Source organism: Nerophis ophidion, linkage group LG13 (assembly GCF_033978795.1).
Source record: "Nerophis ophidion isolate RoL-2023_Sa linkage group LG13, RoL_Noph_v1.0, whole genome shotgun sequence".
Taxonomy (NCBI): Eukaryota; Metazoa; Chordata; class Actinopteri; order Syngnathiformes; family Syngnathidae; genus Nerophis; species Nerophis ophidion.
The window spans coordinates 6,290,913-6,302,755 of NC_084623.1; the positions used below are offsets into that span (position 1 = coordinate 6,290,913).

The following is an 11,843-nucleotide window of genomic DNA, read 5'->3' on the forward strand; positions in this document are numbered from 1 at the left end:
ACGAGCTTAATGGAATATTTGCAATGGCTGAGAAGCTTTAGTGACGTGAACATTCCTTGACTCACATCAACCGTGCAACTGTCCACTAGGGGTGCAAAGATTGGTCGACGAAAACAGTAATAAATAATAAAATGTTTCGCTGAGAAATGTATTTGTCGATTAAAGTCAGTGATAGGGATGTAATGATATGAACATTTCATAACACAGTTTTTGTGAATAAAAATATCGCTGTTATTAATATTGCGGTAATGTTTAATGTGTTTAGAAAGTACTTAAACACAATGAAATGTTAAATTTTAAACAAAAATGTTATAAAATATTTCTGGGTAGAAGAAACAAAATATTGTTGTGGCTTTTTAAACAGCCACATTTTTTGATTTGAATGTTTTAATTTGTAAATGTTTTAGACTGGGTTTTGTTTTTGCCAGTGTTTAATTACTAGTTAAAATGCATGGAACACAAAAATAAAAATGTGTTCTCGTCCTACATAGAGATTGTGAATGATAAACAAAATTACAAAAAAAGTGCAGGTTCCCTTTAAAAGTCAGCTAACAATGGAGCTAATCCTAGTCGCTCTATTCCGCCAATGAAGCGTCCAAAAAAACATCCAAAAACCTCCACCATTGTTTTATATACATGCGCTATAAGAGGGGCTGGGCGGTATACCGCTATATTTTAGAAAGAGATATATATTTCAGACAATACCGCCATACCGGTATCTTTTGATGGGCCTTTGTTACGTAGCTGAGGAAGGGTTCGGCGCGCGGGAAGGATCTGGCAGGTGTCCGGCGTGTCCACCGCGCACTGCTGATACCGACCCCCAGCCATATTGGCCTTTGCACACCACATCGTAGCTATGGCGGCAGGCGGGAGTGGACGGCAGCTCCTCTTTATTAACAAGAGGTAACAGAAGCCGGTGAAAAGTTTCAAGAGAATAACCATCAGAGCGGACAAACTGCTACTGCTAAAGCTAACAAATACAGTTCAGCTGAAACCCTCGCTGACGTCACACGGCAACAGACATCGTCTTTCAAAAAGGCACACACACGCACGCACACAATGCTTTCATTCTCTCAACTGCATATGACCTATATTTAAAGTTTTTTTAAAGTAACACATTAATTACATTTTTACTATTAATTAATTAAGTATATTATTAAGGAGCAATTCCATTAGTAATTAAATAATTTTTTGGGGTTTGTATCTAAAATAAACAAGTATCTATAGTCAATTACTTTTTAAAAGTAATTTTCAGAACATTTGTAGTAACAGTAATGTGGTGTGTGTGTATATATATATATATATATATATATATATATATATATATATATATATATATTCAGTCTAAATAACCGTTTTTGTCTATGTCGCCCAGCCCCAGCTGTAAGTATATATGTATTGTAGTAACAGGCACTTTCATAATAACATGCAATATTTACGTATTTTGCTCATTTCAGGTGTAATAATTTCAAAGATTCATCAAATCGATCTTTCCTCCGAAAACAACAATACTAGCTAAGCAGACATCACGAGACAACAACAAAAAATTACTTAGGGACAAATGATGATCCAGAAATGTATATTTTCGAATTTGAATACAAGGAGGATGATCGACAAGTTTTAGAAGCTGTGCGTTAAACAGATCCAGCTTTGGTGAAACTAAGCATCAAGTAGCACCGCAGAATACAAGAAATACAAACTATCCATCCTCCATTTTCTACCGCTTATTCCATTTTGGGGTCGCGGGGGGCGCTGGCGCCTTTCTCAGCTACAATCGGGCGGAAGGCGGGGTACACCCTGGACAAGTCGCCACCTCATCGCAGGAAATACAAAACTAGGAATATTATAAAACAATCACTTATATGTACAATGTCTGCTCTCACTGGGACAAAGACTGATGGGATGTTTATATATTCTTGTTTAGATAATTAATTATAATATTCAAGCAAGTATAATTGTGTCTTTCTAGTTGGGCTGGGCGATTATATGTTCGGGAGTAATTTGAGTTTAATTACTGTGATCAGCTGTTAGCATCTTTCCTTGATCAAACCTGGTAGAAATTCCTGTTAGACGTTACAGTGGTAGTAAACTTTAGGGAAACAACGATGCTTGATATAATCCTGCACGAAACAATCCACCTTTAATGACCGTAATCCCGTGTGTGTCTGTGTGCGTGTGTTTGTGTACATTTGCATGTGTTTTTGTGAAAATCTTTGTGTCGGTGTGTGTGCGACCATCCTGAAAGTCAGGCTGGTCACGACATAATGAATGTTCAATCAGTGTTGTGCCTCTTCCCCTTACAGCCCAGAACAACCAAATTAAAAATATGACTAAAAGTTGAAATAACATTTAAAAAGGAGCAGAGACTTTGGTGACACACTTTCACTATCTGCTGCAAAGCACCAGTAATCCTGCCCTGAATGCGGGCTTGCAGGCACTTAGAACGTCTATGTGACCGTATTGGTCCAGACTGGGAGAATAAACACATCCATTAATTTAATCAGAAAAGGCATTTTTGTATCAAAATATTTTTTTTCCTGCATATATTCCACTCCTTTGACATAAAATGTACGAAAAAACTTTGCATACAGATGCTTTCTTTTGGTTGGCTGCACTTGTATTTTATGAATTAGAATGGATAAAAAAAGAAAAACGTGTTTTGTCTTACATAAGTATTGCAAATGATAGGCAAAAAGTTTTTTTAAAAGTGCGGTTCGCCTTTAAAAATAGATAATCCATTTAATAATCTACTTGTCTCCTGAATAAGTTTAAAATAGCGTCATTGATTTTCAAAGACCAAAAATAAATTTGGTTTACTGGTATGTTGCACTAAAACACTGTTGCGGTTTATATGCTAGTATAATTATGAAGCAAATTTGAAACAATGAAATGTTTTTTTATTGTTTTACCCATATAAAAACAGGGATATATAATAGGTAAATTAGACCAATATATCTATCATTGCAGAAGAAATTTACACTACCATTAATGATGTATTACAAATCACAACATACTATGAAATACCCTAAGATTCATAGCTCTATTTACCAACATTATAACAAATAGGTAGCAAGAGTGCAACGATAAGGCTATGTCCACACGAACAAGGAGAGTTTCAAAAACACATATTTGGGGTTCAAACAATCTCTATCCACACAGGTGTAATTTCCAAAGTGTCTATGTCTACACACAAACACATACACCTGCTGTCATGCACATGTTGTCCAATCAGAAGCAGGATAAAAGCAGCAATTCCACCTCCTACTGTTTATTTTGATTGACTTTAGAGGTACAATGACACGTACATTATCTTTAAAACCAGCCTGCACGTACACACAGAGCCCTGGGAACATTATTAAAGAGCAAATGCACACCTGTGCTGCTGAAACCCAACACTCATAGAATTAAAACAAGCTCAGCAACATGTTGATGTGTTACATGTGCAGTGAAGTGTACATTATTTCTAAAAACAGCACGCACTAACGAGCTAAGGAAACCATGTAGCACATTTAGGGAATTATAAAGCATTTAATCATGAATATAGTACATGTGTAATGAAGTGTATATTGTCTTTAACATCAGTACACACTACAAGGAAGACGCTACTTTGTTTTTTTTAGCAAGACACGAAAGTTAACTTACTGATTTGTCATTAAAAAAGGACTCAAAACATGAGATAATGTTGCACCTTCCTTATGATAGAACAAAAAGTCTTGCCGGTCAAAGTTGTCCCATCTGGCGGAGGTTCCACAGCGACCGTATCCAAAACAGCGGACTGTCAGTGCCAGCGGGAGTGTCGCTAAGCCCATTTTGATGTGTCTTTTTGTTAATGTTGAGAGAAAAGAGCAGCATGTTTACGTTCTAACACACAGTAAGTCCTCTTATAGGGTGTTTGAAGCAGGGGTCTCAAAGTCAATTCACCTGGGACCCACTGGATGCAGAGTCTGGGTGAGGCTGAGCCGCCAGAAAAGATTTATTTAAAGGCCTACTGAAACCCACTACTACCAACCACGCAGTCTGATAGTTTATATATCAATGATGAAATCTTAACATTGCAACAAATGCCAATACGGCCAGTTTCGTTTACTAAATTGCAATTTTAAAATTTTGCGTGGACGTATCATGCTAAAACGTCGCGGTATGATGAGGCGTGCGCGTGACGTCACGCATTGTAGAGGACATTTTGTTCCAGCACTGTTCTGAGCTATAAGTCGTCTGTTTTCATCACATAATTCCACAGTATTATGGGCATCTGTGTTGCTGAATCTTTTGCAATTTGCTCAATGAATAATGGAGACGTCAAAGAAGAAAGCTGTAGGTGGGAAACGGTGTATTGCGGCCGCCTTTAGCAACACAAACACAGCCGGTGTATCATTGTTTACATTCCCGAAAGATGACGGTGAAGCTTTCCTATGGAACAGAGATGTCAAGCGAACACGGTTGGCTTGGACCAAACACACAAAGTACAGTGTATTATGCAGCGATCATTATGAAAGATCGTGTTTCGAAGAGGGTCCCTTGCGAAGGGCAGAGATGGGCATCACCACCACCCGTCGACTGGTGCTGAAGAAAGGTGCGGGGCCGACCTTCAGGTTGTACAGGTACGACCATATAATCTATCTAAAACACTAGTAACCCAATAAGCAGATAAGGGATCTTCCAGAATTATCCTAGTAAATGTGTCTAATAACATCTGAATCGCTCCCACTGCCCTTGTCTTTTTTTTTTTTTTTTTTTTTTTTTTAGTGTTTCACTCTCACTTTCCTCATCCACGAACCTTTTATCCTCGCTCAAATTAACGGGGAAATCGTCGCTTTCTCGGACGAAATCGCTCTCGCTGCTGTTGGCCATGATTATAAACAATGTTCAGATGTGAGGAGCTCCACAACCCGTGACATCACGCGCACATCGTCTGCTACTTCCGGTACAGGCAAGGCTTTTTTATTAGCGACCAAAAGTTGCAAACTTTATCGTCGAAGTTCTCTACTTAATCCTTTCAGCAAAAATATGGCAATATCACGAAATGATCAAGTATGACACATAGAATGGACCTGCTATCCCCGTTTAAAAAAGAAAATCTCATTTCAGTAGGTCTTTAAAAAAAATGTTGCAAACTCCTCGGCATGTGTAGTTGTATAACGACGTTTCAAATTGTATCCATTGTGCACCGCAACTTTCTCAGTGCAAATAAGACATGTCGGGGTGCCCCTGTGCTCAACAAAGAAAGATTGCATCTCCCGCTTTTCCTGGAATTGTCTTTGCTCATCACGAACCTTTCTTTTCACTGCAAGCTTTGAAAAAGACATGTTTGGGGTTGTGGAATATATTTGTATTTAGCCGACGCACGGAGAATAATGTTATTTCCGCAATGTGTGTCTTTCCGCATTTCCTCCCTACAGCAACACGGCGGTTGGCGTTTAATAGCCGGGAAAGTACCAGGATAGCGAGCGCAGAAAAGTGACGGCAACCGAAGTGTTATCCGGCGTCATATAGAAGTATATGTAGTAAGGCTGCGAATCTTTGGGTGTCACACGATTGGATTCAATATCGATTCTTGGGGGTCGCGAGTCAATTATAAATTGATTTCTTCGATTCAACGCGATTCTCGATTCAAAAACGATATTTTTCCGATTCAAAACGATTCTCTATTCATTCAATACATTGGATTTCATCAGGATCTACCCCAGTCTGCTGACATGCTAGCAGAGTAGTAGATTTTTTTTAAAGCTTTTATAATTGTAAAGGACAATGTTTCATCAACTGATTGCAATAATGTAAATTTGTATTAACTATTAAACGAACCAAAAATATTACTTATTTTATCTTTGTGAAAACATTGGACACAGTGTGTTGTCAAGCTTACGAGATGTGATGCAAGTGTAAGCCACCGTGACACTATTCCTTTTTTTATTTTTTATAAATGTCTAATGATAATGTCAATGAGGGATTTTTAATCACTGCTATGGTGAAATTATAACTAATATTGATACTGTTGTTGATAATCATTTTTGTTTCACTACTTTTGGTTGGTTCTGTGTCGTGTTTGTGTCTCCTCAATTGCTCTGTTTATTGCAATTCTGAGTGTTGCTGGGTCAGATTTGGTTTTGAAATTGGATTGCATTGGTATAGTATTGTTTTGTTGGATTGATTAAAAAAATAAATAAATAAATAAAAATAGATTTTTTAAAAATGAGAATCGATTCTGAATCGCACAAAGTGGGAATCGCGATTCAAATTCGAATCGATTTTTCCCCACACCCATAATATGTAGTGTTCATCGTGTGAGGCAATGCAAATTAAACAATAAAAAAAAAAAACAGTTTGAATTGGTCCAGGTTATCGGGGACTGTTATTACTGACGGACAGGTCTCGCGGTGTGACTGCAGCCAGGCACGTGAGAAAACCCTTGTCTCCATGGCAACATCTCTGGCGCTTTCACTCATTTGCCGCTTTCCCACTAACGTAGGGGTAGGCAATCCAGAACGTTGAAAGATCCATTTTGGACCCAAATAACACAATGCTTTCAAGCACCATTCATATAAAACTCACAGGCCGCACTAACATTAAACTTTCATATTAAGGTGGGGGCCGCAAAATATAGTCTTGCGGGCCGCAACTGGCCCACATGTCTGAGATCCTGGTTTAAAAGCAGCAAGACGTCATCACAAGACTACGTTTGTGCCGTGTACATGCGTACGCTAAGTGCAGAGTTTTGGAACTCTACACTTTGGCCAGCGTTTGTAAAAGTCTGTGTTTTTAAAGACAAAAGTTTGCGTCTCTGCGCGGACAAGAGGCTTAAACGCAGAGTTAAGTATGCGTTTATTAAGTGTCTGTGTTCCTGTGGACATGGCCTAAAACAGTCAAGTATGAACAGAGGATTACCTCTCAGAAGTTGTAGTATTTACAAGGTGCTGTATGGCTAGTATTTAACAGGATATTTCATGGTCCCGTCTTCATGGTCCAGTCTACAAGGAAAAAGGGACAAACATTAAGTCTTGGATCAGAAGTTAGATTATCTGACATTATTGGCAGCAAAAGAGGCCCAGAGTATAATACTACCACCACCATGCTTGACGGTGGGAATGACGTTCCTTGGATTAAATGGGAACATTACCACAATTTCTGAAGGGTTAAAACCAATAAAAATCAGTTCCCAGTGACTAATTTTATTTTTCGAAGTTTTTCTCAAAAATGTTACCCATCACGCAATATCCCGAAAAACGGCTTCAAAGTGCCTGATTTTCACGATCGGTATATCCACCCATCCATTATCCTGTGACGTCACAGCGTGAAACCACCATAAACAAACATGGCAGAAAACACAGAAAGGTATAGCGATAGTAGCTCGGATTCAGACTCGGATTTCAGCTTTGTAAGCATTTCAACAGATTACGCATGTATTGAAACCGATGGTTGGAGTGTAGAGGCAGGTAGCAAAATCGAAATTGAAGACGAAACTGAAGCTGTTGAGCCATATCATTACAGACAGCGGCACGGGAGGAAGCGAGGACGAATTTGGCGATAGCCTTCTAACCAACGATTGGTATGTGTTTGTTTGGCCTTAAATGTGGGTGGAGGGAAAGGCTGGATGCAAATATAGCTACAAATGAGGCATAATGATGCAATATGTACATACAGCTAGCCTGAATAGCATGTTAGCATCGATTAGCTTGCAGTCATGCCCTGACCAAATGTCTGATTAGCACACTCCACATAAGTCAATAACATCAACAAAACTCACCTTTGTGCATTCATGCACAACGTTATAAGTTTGGTGGACAAAATGAGACAGAAAAAGAAGTGGCATAAATCACGTCATAGCCAAGACATCCAGGGGCTTTACCTCGCTCGTCTGCGGGCTCGTCTGCTGTAATCGCTTGCCGTGTTCCGTCGTCCGGCAGATTCAGTGGTGGTCTATTTTTCAATATTGCAGATTTCTTTGACTTTATCGTTGGAAATGCATCTGCTTTGAGTGTCGCAGGATATCCACACCTTCTTGCCATCTCTGTCGTAGCATAGCTGTCGTCGGTAAAGTGTACGGGACAAACGAGGGACTTTCGCATCTTTTGGCCACTGGTGCAACTTGAAAATGTCTCTGTTTGTGTTGTTATACCCTCCGACAACACACCGACGAGGCATAATGTCTCCAAGGTACGGGAAAACAGTCGAAAAAAAGGAAAATTACAGAGCTGATTTGACTTGGTGCGTGTAATAAGATTGAGAAAATGGCGGATTGCTTCATGATGTGACGTCATGGGTGAAAGGTCATTGCTCCGACAGGCTATTAATTGAAAGGCGTTTAAATCGCCAAATTCACCCTTTTAGAGTTCGGAAATCGGTTAAAAAAATATATGGTCTTTTTTCTGCAAAATCAAGGTATATATTGACGCCAGGGTTTCCCACACATTCATTTATTTGTGGCGGCCCGCAACGAAAGAATTACGGCCGCCACAAATAATAAAATTTAAAAAAATTTAAAAAATAAAAATAAAATATATATTTTTTTTTCCGGCTTTTGACTCGCTCGACCGCTCATAAAAGCAATGGGACTGTCTGTGAATGGAGCTTGTAGTTACATATTATAGAAATATGTAAATATTAAATAAATATGTATTTAAATATGTACATAAAGTGTTGTAATTATATTCCAACTCTGTGTTCTTCTTGGTCATCGCTGCTGCTGCCGCTGCCATATTTAATGCTTTTTAATGGCCTTACTTTCCACAAAATCGATTTACAAGCTTTTAAATGCCCCGCAGAAACTCTGATTTTAAAATTCAATGCACATAAACCAACAGTTTGTTTGTTGTTTACCAATTTACATTCATGACAACAACATTCAATGACCAAAACATACACTGACCGATGAGGTAAAGTTGAACTTAAGTCATCTTTTTCCAAAGCTATTCACTCCGGGACTTGGATTGTTTGGTTAAGAATGAAGGCTGAATGAACACATTTTTTGTCTTACAAAAAAAATAACTAAAAATAACACTCTCATTTCCAGAAACAGGAGCTGAGCCGGAAGGCAAAGCTCTCAATTTACCGGTCGATCTACGTTCCCATCCTCACCTATGGTCATGAGCTTTGGGTCATGACTGAAAGGATAAGATCACGGGTACAAGCGGCTAAAATGAGTTTCCTCCGCCGTGTGGTGGGGCTTTCCCTTGGAGATAGGGTGAGAAGCTCTCCTAACCGGTTGAAGCTCAAAGTAAAGCCGCTGCTCCTTCACATGGAGAGGAGCCAGATGGGGTGGTTCGGGCATCTGCTCAGGATGCCACCCAAACGCCTCCCTAGGTAGGTGTTTAGGGCACGTCCAATCGGTAGGAGGCCACGGGGAAGACCCAGGACACGTTGGGAAGACTATGTCTCCCAGCTGGCCTGGGAACGCCTCGGGATCCCCCGGGAAGAGCTAAACCAGTGGTTCTTAACCTGGGTTTGATCTAACCCTAGGGGCTCGGTGAGTCGGGCTCAGGGGTTCGGCGGAGGTCAAAACACACCCGACTCATCGTGTAAATACAAACTTCTCCCCATCGGCGTATTACGGATACGGCAACAGCAGAAGTCAGACTGATTTACAGGTTTGTAATTTGTTGCGAGTTTATGCACTGTGTTGGTTTTGTTGTTTGAACAAGGTGACGTTCATGCACGGTTCATTTTGTGCACCAGCAAAAAAAAAAAACATGGTAACACTTTAGAATGGGGAACATATTCACCATTAATTAATTGCTTATTAACATGCAAATTAGTAACATATTGGCTCTTAACTAGTCATTAAGATCTTATTAATGCCTTATTCGGCATGTCCTTATTATAACCCTAGCCCTAATGAAATACCTCTAAATTAAGTCTTTATTACTTAGAATATGTTCCCCTAGTGTCCAAATAACGCTAAATTAAGTATTTGTTACTTAGGGTATGTTTCCCATACTAAAGTGTTACCAAAAACTTTACTTTGTCTTGAATTTGAAAAAAAAAACTTTTTTTTTTCACTAAAGAAGGGTTCGGTGAATGCGCATATGAAACTGGTGGGGTTCGTTTTTCTTTTTATTGATTGATACTTTTATTAGTAGATTGCACAGTTCTGTACATATTCCGTACAATTGACCACTAAATGGTAACACCCGAACAAGTTTTTCAACTTGTTTAAGTCGGGGTTCACGTTAATTCATGGCACCTCCAACAAGGTTAAGAACCACTGAGCTAGACGAAATGGCTGGGGAGAGGGAAGTCTGAGCTTCCCTGCTTAGGCTGCTGCCCCCGCGACCCGACCTCGGATAAGCGGAAGAAGATGGATGGATATTTCCAACAACTACATCAAGTGTCAACGCCTTGGTAATAATGGATGTCGCCCAACGCATTTACAAGCATCAATACATCCGCAATACACAACTCTGGGCTCATTTCGCTATAAAAAAACAGCACAAAAACGAGCAAAACCAGCTTATAGCAAAATAATTATTTTAATTCAAACTCGCGTTGAAAAGTTCTTGGGGCGGTATAGCTCGGTTGGTAGAGTGGCCGTGCCAGCAACTTGAGGGTTGCAGGTTGGATTCCCGCACACTCTTGGCATTCTCTCCATGAGCTTCAAGAGGTTGTCACCTGAAATGGTTTTCACTTCACAGGTGTGCTTGAAGCTCATTGAGAGAATGTATTGAATTAAAAGAACTAGTTCGCAAGTTGCTGGCCTTGTTCGTGTTTGTGCTATTTTTAATGGCGAAATGAGCCCAGAGTTGTGTATTGCGGATGTATTGATGCTGGTAAATGCGTTGGGCGACATCCATTATTACCAAGGTGTTGACACTTGATGTAGTTTCTGGAAATAAGTATGTTTTTTTTAAAGTTTTGTTCTTTTTGTAAGACAAAAAAATGTGTTTATTCAGCCTTTATTATTAACCAAACAATCCAAGTCCCGGAGTGAATAGCCATGTAAAAAGATGACTTAAGTTCAACTTTACCTCCTTGGTCATTGTATGTTTTGGTCATTGAATGTTGTTATCATGAATGGAAATTGGTAAACAAAAACAGCCTATTGGTTTATGAATCCATACATCCATTTTCTACCGCTTATTCCCTTTAGGGTCGCGGGGGGCGCTGGTGCCTATGTCAGCTACAAGTCGATACCTCATCGCAGGGCCAACACAGATAGACAACATTCACACTCACATTCACGCACTAGGGAACCCGCGCATTCACGGGGAGAACATGCAAACTCCACAAAGAAAGATGCCAAGCCCGGGATTGAACCCTGACTACTCAGGACCTTCGTATTGTGAGGCAGACGCACTAACCCCTCTCCCACCGTAATTGGAAGTTCAATTACTTAATTATCCGAAATAGGTAAACAGAAATAAAATTGATTCAATGTTTGTTAGAAAATTTCGCACTTTTGTCATTATTGAACAAGTTGAAGCGCAGTTTTTTTAAACCCAAAACTGGGTCAGTGTTTGTTTTGTTGCCAAATGCCATCATATGAATTTTAAAAGCCTCTTGATATCATATTTAATGCTTTTAAAGACCTACTGAAATGAGATTTTCTTATTTTAACGGGGATAGCAGGTTCATTCTATGTGTCATACTTGATCATTTCGCGATATTGCCATATTTTTATCGACAATAAAGTTTGCAACTTTTGTTCACTAATTAAAAAGCCTTGCCTTAGAAAGTAGCAGACGACGTCACCGGTGTGAGGGCTCCTCACATCCTCAGATTGATTATAATGGGCGCTTCCAACAAAAACAGCTATTCGGACCGAAAAAAACGACAATTTCCCCATTAATTTGAGCGAGGATGAAAGATTTGTGGATGAGGATATTGATAGCGAAGGACTAAAAATTTTTTTT

The 11,843-nt window shown here is 39.4% G+C and overlaps 1 protein-coding gene across 2 annotated transcripts in view; it reads right to left on the reverse strand.

Annotated features, from left to right (window-relative positions):
• Positions 1-11,843, reverse strand: part of spopla (speckle type BTB/POZ protein like a) — a 36,296-nt gene that overhangs the window by 22,174 nt on the left and 2,279 nt on the right. Inside the window, exon 2 of one of the 2 annotated variants that reach the window (XM_061918315.1) lies at positions 6,883-6,965. The exons of the other annotated variant lie outside the window; for it this stretch is intronic. The gene's annotated coding sequence lies outside the window, so the exon portion shown is untranslated. The remainder of the gene's footprint in view (positions 1-6,882; positions 6,966-11,843) is intronic. 2 annotated transcript variants of the gene reach the window in all.